This window comes from Scyliorhinus torazame, chromosome 30 (assembly GCF_047496885.1).
Source record: "Scyliorhinus torazame isolate Kashiwa2021f chromosome 30, sScyTor2.1, whole genome shotgun sequence".
Taxonomy (NCBI): domain Eukaryota; kingdom Metazoa; phylum Chordata; class Chondrichthyes; order Carcharhiniformes; family Scyliorhinidae; genus Scyliorhinus; species Scyliorhinus torazame.
Genome location: NC_092736.1, coordinates 28939014 through 28948139, shown reverse-complemented (window position 1 = coordinate 28948139; position 9126 = coordinate 28939014).

Genomic DNA, 9126 nt, shown 5'->3' with positions numbered 1-9126 from the left:
GTTTCTACCGGGCGCTACTGGTGCTGGGCCGCAACTGTGGCTGCCCGCAAGTTTCGGGGAGCGAGCACACGGAACTTTTAATCAGGGATGCCTTCGGTGCAGGTATGAGCTCCCCTGATATCCGCAGAAGACTCCTAGAAAGGGACACTCTGGGACTTAGAGGCACGGGCCCTGGCAGGGTCCATGGAAGTTGCCTACAAAAACGCGCTGTCTTTTGCCCCCGATCGCGTGGCGGCCCCTTGGGCGGCGTGGCACCCCGCAGCGGCAGCCTCTCAGACCTTCCCCCTGACTCCGCAAGCCTGCGCGGCGAGACGCCTGCTAACGCCGCCGGGCCCCGCTGTTCTGCGGGCAGGCGAACCATCCCCGCCTGCATTGCCCGGCACACACCGCCGCCTGCAAAGGGTGCGGCAAGAAGGGCCACTTTGTGCGAGTCTGCCGGGCCCGCGCCATGGCCGCGGCCTCCAACGACTATGGACCGCCGCTGCAATCCCCCATTCAGACCCCGACCGGCCAGTGCTCACCGCCACCCCCCTATTCTAGCGCCACGGGTGCGGCCATCTTGCCCCCCCCCGGACTCCACGCCATTTTGTCCATCGCCGCCGCCATCTTCTTCATCCCCGGACACCATGTGCGACCCATGGGTGACGCCATCTTGGATGGGGCCCCAGGCCCTCAGCACGGCTGGCTACACGCTGCCCGACCAGAACTCGCAATTGCTTCATCTGGCCTCGGTGACACTCGCAACGGCTACAACGACGGTCCTCCTCAACGGCCACGAGACGTCGTGCCTAATTGACTCTGGGAGCGCGGAAAGCCTTGTCCACCCCGACACGGTAAGGCGCTGTTCACTTGTAACCCACCTTGTAAATCAAAGGATCTCCCTGGCCTCCGGGTCACACTCGGTGGAGATACAGGGGTTCTGCCTAGCGAACCTCACTGTCCAAGGCAGGAAATTCAACAATTTCCGCCTGTATGTCCTGCCACACCTCTGCGCGGCTACCCTCCTGGGGCTGGACGTCAAATGCCATTTGCAAAGCCTGACCTTTAAATTCAGCGGCCCTATATCTCCCCTTACTGTCTGCGGCCTCGTGACCCTTAAGGTCGACCCGCCTTCCCTGTTTGCGAACCTCACCCCGGATTGCAAACCCGTCGCCACCAGGAGCAGACGGTACAGTGCCCTGGACTGGACCTTCATCAGGTCCGAGGTCCGAAGGCTGCTGGGGGAAGGGGTCATCGAAGCGAGCAACAGTCCCTGGAGAGCTCAAGTAGTGGTGGTAAAGACCGGGGAGAAGCATAGGATGGTCATCGACTACAGCCAGACCATCAACAGGTTTACGCAGCTGGACGCGTACCCTCTCCCCTGTATAGCCGACCTGGTAAACAGGGTCGCACAATACAAGGTCTTCTCCACGGTGGACCTCAAGTCCGCCTACCACCAGCTACCCCTCCGCACTAGTGACCGCAAGTACACTGCCTTCGAAGCAGATGGGCGGCTCTATCAATTTTTAAGAGTTCCCTTTGGCGTCACTAATGGGGTCTCGGTCTTCCAGCGAGAGATGGACCTAATGGTTGACCGGTACGGCTTACGCGCAACGTTCCTGTATCTGGATAACGTCACCATCTGCGGCCATGACCAGCAGGACCACGACACCAACCTCCGCAAATTCCTCCAGACCACGAAAATCCTTAATCTGACATACAATAAGGATAAATGCGTGTTTACCACCTAGCCATTCTAGGCTACGCAGTGCGAAGTGGGGTCATAGGCCCCAACCCTGAGCGCATGTGCCCCCTTATGGAGTTCCCCCTCCCTCACTGCCCCAAGGCCCTGAAGTGCTGCCTCGGGTTCTTCAGCTATTATGCACAGTGGGTCCCCAATTACGCAGACGAAAACCCGATCCCTGATCCAATCCTCAACCTTCCCCCTGTCGACGGAGGCCCGCCAGGTCTTCAGCCGCATCAAAGCAGACATCGCAAAGGCCACGATGCGTGCCATCGACGAGTCACTCCCCTTCCAGGTCGAGAGCGATGTGTCCGTCGTAGCTCTGGCCGCCACCCTCAACCAAGCGGGCAGGCCCGTGGCTTTCTTCTCCCGTACCCTCCATGATTCCGAAATTCGCCACTCCTCGGTCGAAAAAGATGCACAAGCCATATTTGAAGCTGTGAGACATTGGAGGCATTACCTGGCCGGCAGGAGATTCACTCTCCTCACGGACCAACGGTCTTCATGTTCGATAATGCACAGCGGGGCAAGATTAAAAACGACAAGATCTTGCAGTGGAGGATAGAACTCTTCACGTTCAACTACGAGATCTTGTACCGTCCGGGGAAGCTGAACGAGCCTCCTGATGCCCTGTCCCGCAGCACTTGTGCCACTGCACAAGTGGACCGTCTCCGAGCCCTCCACGAGGACCTCTGCCACCCGGGGGTCACTCGTTTTTTTCCATTTCGTCAAAACCCGCAACCTGCCCTACTCCATCGAGGAGGTCAGGACAGTCACCAGGGACTGCCAAATCTGCGCGGAGTGCAAACCGCACTTCTACCGGCCAGAGATGGCGCATCTGATAAAGGCTTCCCGTCCCTTTGAACGTCTCAGCATGGATTTCAAAGGCCCCCTCCCCTCCACCGACCGCCACATGTACTTCCTGAACGTGATTGATGAGTACTCCCGGTTCCCATTCGCCATCCCCTGCCCAGACATGACCACAACCACCGTCATCAAGGCCCTCCAGGGTATCTTTACACTGTTCGGTTTCCCTGCATACATTCACAGTGATAGGGGGTCCTCCTTTATGAGCGACAAACTGCATCAATTCCTGCTCAGCAAGGGCATCGTCTCGAGCAGGACGACCAGTTACAACCCCCGGGGAAACGGGCAGGTAGAGAGGGAGAACGGAATGGTCTGGAGGACCGTTCTACTGGCCCTCCGGTCCAGGAATCTCCCGGTCTCCCGCTGGCAAGAGGTCCTCCCCGATGGCCCTCCACGCCATCCGGCCGCAGCACTGTAGAACCACAAATCAGACACCTCATGAACGTCTCCTTGTTTTCCCCAGGAAGTCCACCTCCGGGACCTTGCTCCCAACCTGGCTAGCGACACCCGGACCCATCCTGCTTCGGACGCACATGCGGGTGCACAAGTCGGACCCGTTGGTCGAGAGGGTCCACCTGCTGCATGCTAACCCCCAGTACACCTACGTGGCGTTCCCTGATGGCTGGTAAGACACAGTCTCCCTTCGGGACCTGGCGCCCACCGGAACCTCACGTGCACCCGAACCATTGCCCACACCTCCCCCACAGCACCTCACTGGAGGGTCAGTACTCCTGCCTAGGCCCGTCCACCCACCGGCGCCCCCCCCCTCCCCTCCCTGTCAATGTTTTGCCCCTACAGCGCCGCCTAGGGGTGACGAAGCTGCCAGGGAGGACGACACCACGCTCTTGGAGTCTCAACCGCCGGGACCCTCGTCAGAATCACCGCCGAAGCCCAGACGCTCCAGAAGGACGACCAGGTCACCCGATCGACTGATTGCTGCACTATGAACACTTTGTACATATCCTCGACATCATGGTACCTGTACATATCCTCGACATCACGGTACGTCCATACCTGGTCATACCATGCTAAAGGCAACTATTCACGCTGGCCACCACCCCCGCCGGGCTCTTTTCTAACAGGAGGTGAATGTGGTAGTACCAGGTATTGCGGTACCTGAGAGGTTGATGACCATTGGTTAGACCCAGGAGTCTACCATTGGCTGTATTGCGTAGCTCCGCCCTGAAGGCGGGGTATAAGAGATGGTGCCGTCCCAGCAGCCTTCACTTCCTGTACCGAAGCTGCTGGGGAAAAGGTTCTAGCAGATTAAAGCCGTCAGTTATGGAATCACTTTGTCTTCAGTGTAATTGATTGCGCATCATGTTGTTAGAGCTGCACTCATCCAGGCAAGTGGAGAGTATTCCATTACACTCCTGACTTGTGCCTTGTAGATGATGGACAGGCTTTGGGGAGTCAGGAGGTGAGTTACTTGCCAGAATTCCTAGCCTGCTTGAATTTGCTGTATGTCCATGCAATGTGGAAAGCTAAAGGGTTCAAAGTGCCCTGCGACAGTATCCTGTTAATGTGCTACACTGATTCTCTTTTATAATCTGTTCTCCAATGCAAAATCGGGATCCAATCATTCAGCTGCGCCCTGGAACACGCTTTTTACATTATCGGTTTGCTGCCTCTTGGGGGGGGGGGATGGATTTTAAACAATTAATAATTAAAATTAGATACATTCAATGTCCAAATTCATCCCACTACACCACTACGTTACACTTTGTTTTCCGATTGATATGTTTCCAAAATGCATGGTTCTGTGTGTTAAATTCTTTTCTCATCACCTTTCCCAATTCTACACTGTTCCAAAGTACGATTCACTGAGCAATTAAGACAAGCCGCGATCTAATTGATGAACAGAATAAACTTGGGCGGCTGAATGGCCTGCTCCCATTTCTTTGTGCACGGTGTTCTATTTTTGTTGTTGTTGTAGAGTCATTAAGCTTTCACTGAGTTCGACATGATGGTTGTACCTAGGCTTTCCACAGCCATTACATTCTAACTGAAATCCCAGCTCGGGCATGTATCAATCAGCAGTTGATGTGTACTTTTAAAATGTGAGAGATGTTTGAAATATAGTTCCTATTTTTAAATTACTAAAATCCCATCAGCTAGCCTTTTGCCTTCTCTTGAGTGTGACTACTGCATTAACGAGCAGGTTTAGCTGTTGACTTGATTGAGAATGGCAACCTGAAGTCCTTACAGCGTCATAAGATGTTTCTTCATCATTCTGAGCATCAGGCGTAATCCTGATGAATGATTTGAATTCAATGGTAAATCAATTATTTGACGGATTAAATTGTAGCTTCCAAATAAACTCAACAGTATGCGATATGAAGTTTGATTCTTTTATAGGAATATAGTATGACAAATATGGGGGGGAAACAAATGCAGAAGGAGGCCATTCAGCCCATCGTGTGTGCAATCCACACTCCAATAGAGCATCCCACCGACACCCTCCCTATCTCTGCAACCCCACCTAACCACATCTTTGGACGCTAAGGGGCAATCTTAGCATAGCCAATCCACCTAGCCTGCACGTCTTTGGACTGTGGGAGGAAATGGGAGCACCCGGAGGAAACCCACGCAGACACTAGGTGGACGTGCAAACTCCACACGCACTCGCCCAAAACTGGAACTGAAGCCGGTCCCTGGTGCTGTGAGGCAGCAATGCCAACCACTATGCCATTGTGCTGCCCAATGTATTGACTAGGGCAGCACGGTGGCGCAGTGGTTAGGACTGCTGCCTCACGGCGCCGAGGTCCCAGGTTCGACCCCGGCCCTGGGTCACTGTCCGTGTGGAGTTTGCACATTCTCCCCGTGTTTGTGTGGGTTTCGCCCCCACAACACAAAGATGTGCAGAGTAGGTGGATTGGCCACGCGAAATTGTCCCTTAATTGGAAAAAATGAATTGGATGCTCTAAATTTTAGGGGACAAAATTAATTAATTTACTGAATCTCAAGTTTATTTGTCTTTGTTGCTTCAGTGTGTGCCTTAACTGCTGCAGTCTATTCAAGAAGACATCCCCTGCTACATATTTGCCACCGTTTAAATCTAAATGGGCTGATGAGTATGGAATTGGAACATTTCAAAACCGCAATTTTTTTGCAAAGCTGAAAAGAGAATTAATGCGGCTCCCTAAAATATCAATTGTTGTGATATTTAAAGTACTTTTCATTATTGGTTAGCCACCTTGACTTGTTGAAATGGAGCTGAAAGGTGTTCAAAATATTAAAATTAAGACTCAAAATAGTCAGGACTTCACCTTTAGACATCAAACCTGCCTCTTTTGGATATAAGTTGCATGTGGGATCATATACAGGCTTAAAAAGCAAGAGGAGAAGTAATTGGAGAAAGTTTAAAATGTTATTTTAAGTGAGCTGGTGACTCACGTAAAAGAATACAAGGTCCTATCAGAGGCTGGAAATGAATTCAAGATTTTTACCTATTTGTGATGAGCATTAGTTGCATTTGATCCGAGTCTGACAAGTGGCTGATATTTGTGAGATGCAGGCAATGAATGTATGCTGATTGCATTTAAATCTTGAGTGGATTGTTTTTCTGAATTAAAGTGGTTCAGGAACATCGCTACCTGAGAGATTGGGCTAGGACTGGAAGTGAGATATACTTTGCACATTACAGCAATGGTGCAGATTGGGATATGAGCCTTTTTCTTTAGCAAGTTATTTTAATATATTTTTTTAAAAATCGAATATACAACCATATTTAAACAATAATTACAATATTTCAATGTCCCCCCATCCCCCAAAACCAAAAAGAACAAAAAACAATTCCCCTGAACCACCCCCCACACAGCTGATAGTTACCAGCTCCCTGAAGATGGAAATAAATGGCTGCCCACCTCAAATAGAACCCTTCTGTCCACCCCCTCAGAGTATACTTAGTTTTTCTTCAAATGTAAGAATCCCATCCGGTCATAACCACACTGGGGCACCGGGCAGGACCGATTATTTCCATCCAAACAGCTGTTGCCTTTGGGCTATTAGTGAGGTGAAGGCCAGAGCATCTGCCTTCGCCCCCATCTGCAGCACTGGTCAATCTGAAACCTCCAAAGATGGCCAGGCTCCAGCTTAACCCCAAGAATTCCTCACACGGTGCTGAAGAAGGACACCCAAACCCTTAGAGCAAGACCAGAACATGTGCCCATGAAGCTCCGGACCCCTAGAACACTGTCCACACATACGATCTAATGGGCAGCATGATAGCACTGTGGATAGCACAGTTGCTTCACAGCTCCTGGGTCCCAGGTTCGATTCCGGCTTGGGTCGCTGTCTGTGTGGAGTTTGCACGTCCTCCCCATGTGTGCGTGGGTTTCCTCCAGGTGCTTCGGTTTCCTCCCACAGTCCAAAGATGTGCAGGTAAGGTGGATTGGCCATTAAATTACCCTTGAGTGTCCAAAATTGCTCTTCGTGTTGGGTGGGGTTGCTGGGTTATGGGGATAGGGGGGAGGTGTGGACCTTGGGTCTTGGATCTTTCCAAGAGCTGGTGCAGACTCGATGGGCCAAATGGCCTCCATCTGCACTGTAAATTCTATAATTCTAAAAAAAAATTCTATGAGAAGAACCCCACCTGGTCACATGTGCCCTATGCACCATTTTAAACTGAATCAGGCTGGGGTTGATTCTGTGAAGAGCCTCGATCCACCACTCCCCCAACATCCCAGCTCAGCTCTCCCTCCCACTTCCTCTTAATAGTACTCCAGCTGTGGCCTGACCAAAGTTTTATACAGATCCATCATGATCTCCCTGCTTTTGTAATCTGTGCCCTAATTGATGAAAGCGAGTGTCCCACATGCCTTTTTTACCACCCTAACATGCCCTGCTGCCTTCAGAGACTCAACACGTTACCTCTTGTTTCTTGCTCCATAGATGCTGCCAGACCTGCTGAGTTTATCCAGCATTTTCTGTTTATTTTCCAATGTATTTTTATGTTCTATTCAGAGTGCAGACTCAATGGGCCGAAGAGCCTCTTCTGCAATGTGGTATTCTGGGAGTCCAAACGGCCCTTCTACAGAACTGAGTCTTTCCAGCATTTTCTGTTTTCATTTCCAGAAACAGAATTGTTACGGCGCAGAGGGGGGCCATTCCGTCCATCGTGTCTGCCCCGGCTCTCCAAGCGAAGATCACAACTTAGTGCCATTCTCCTGCCTTTTCCCCATTCTCCTGCCTTTTCCCCATTCTCCTGCCTTTTCCCCATTCTCCTGCCTTTTCCCCATTCTCCTGCCTTTTCCCCCGTACTCCTGCACACTGTTTCTATTCAAGTAGTCATTCGTGCAGGCGTGGCACAGCGGTTAGCACTGCTGCCTCGCGGCGCCGAGGTCCCAGGTTCGAACCCGGCTCTGGGTCACTGTCCGTGTGGAGTTTGCACGTTCTCCCCGAGTTTGCGTGGGTTTCGCCCCCACAACCCAAAGATGTGCAGGATAGGTGGATTGGCCACGCTAAATTGCCCCTTAATTGGGAAAAAAAGAATTGGGTTCTCTAAATTTATTTGAACAAGCAATTATCTAATGTCTCGATTGAACCTGCCTCACTTCCAGGCAGCGCATTCTAGACCGTTGAAAAGCAATTGGTTGCATGCCCGAAGCTTAGAGGATGTTGGCAAGGTATCGCTGATGTCATGTCCACGGTACTTAAAACACGGGTGGGGCCGAGTCCAGAGGTGGCGATCTTTGGAGTGTCGGAAGAGCCGGGAGGCCAGGGGGCGAGAGAGGCTGATGTTTTGGCCTTTGCCTCCCTGGTAGCCTGGAGACGGATACTGTTAATGGGGAGGGACTCCAAGCCCCCGAAATCAGAGACCTGGGTTAGCGACATGGCTGGGTTTCTCAGTCTTGAGAAAATAAAGTTTGTCCTCCGAGGATCAATGTTAGGGTTCGTCCGGAGGTGGCAGTCGCTCGTCGACTTTTCCGGAGAAAATTAAATGTCAGCAGAGGCAAAAATCTAGGGGGGGGGGGGGAGCGCGGTTAGGCTATTGTTTCTTTGTTGGGGGCGTGAGGAACGTGTCAGGGATGGAAATGTCTGATATACCATGTTTATGTTATTATTATAAAAATTATAAAAATCCCTAATGAAATGTTTTTAAAAAGAAGAAAAGGGATTGATAAACAGTCTGTACCTCACTTGAGACGATGTATAGTGTGGAGATAAACCATACCACCCAACAAAATTATATTCAATTCGTGGCTAATGCTGAATTGTTGGGGGACCCAGAACGGCTTAAATAAATCTTATGTCGGCTCCAGACAAGTCGGAGAGTTTTCCTGGTTTAAAATACACGGCAGCAGCTAAGGTTCAGAAGGTGGCACTTTACAAGGGACTGATAGCTGGGAGGCCAGTTCTACAAGAAGGCAGAGCAGTGTGTGACACTTAATGTCTGTAGCCATGAGCTTTTTAATTGCCATATTGTTCCACACTGCACTGACACCCTGCTTTTATTTTTATGCGTATATTTTTGGGATCTTGATATCGTTTTGTTGAACCTGAGGTTGGAACTCCATCCGAATTCAGCCTGCTGG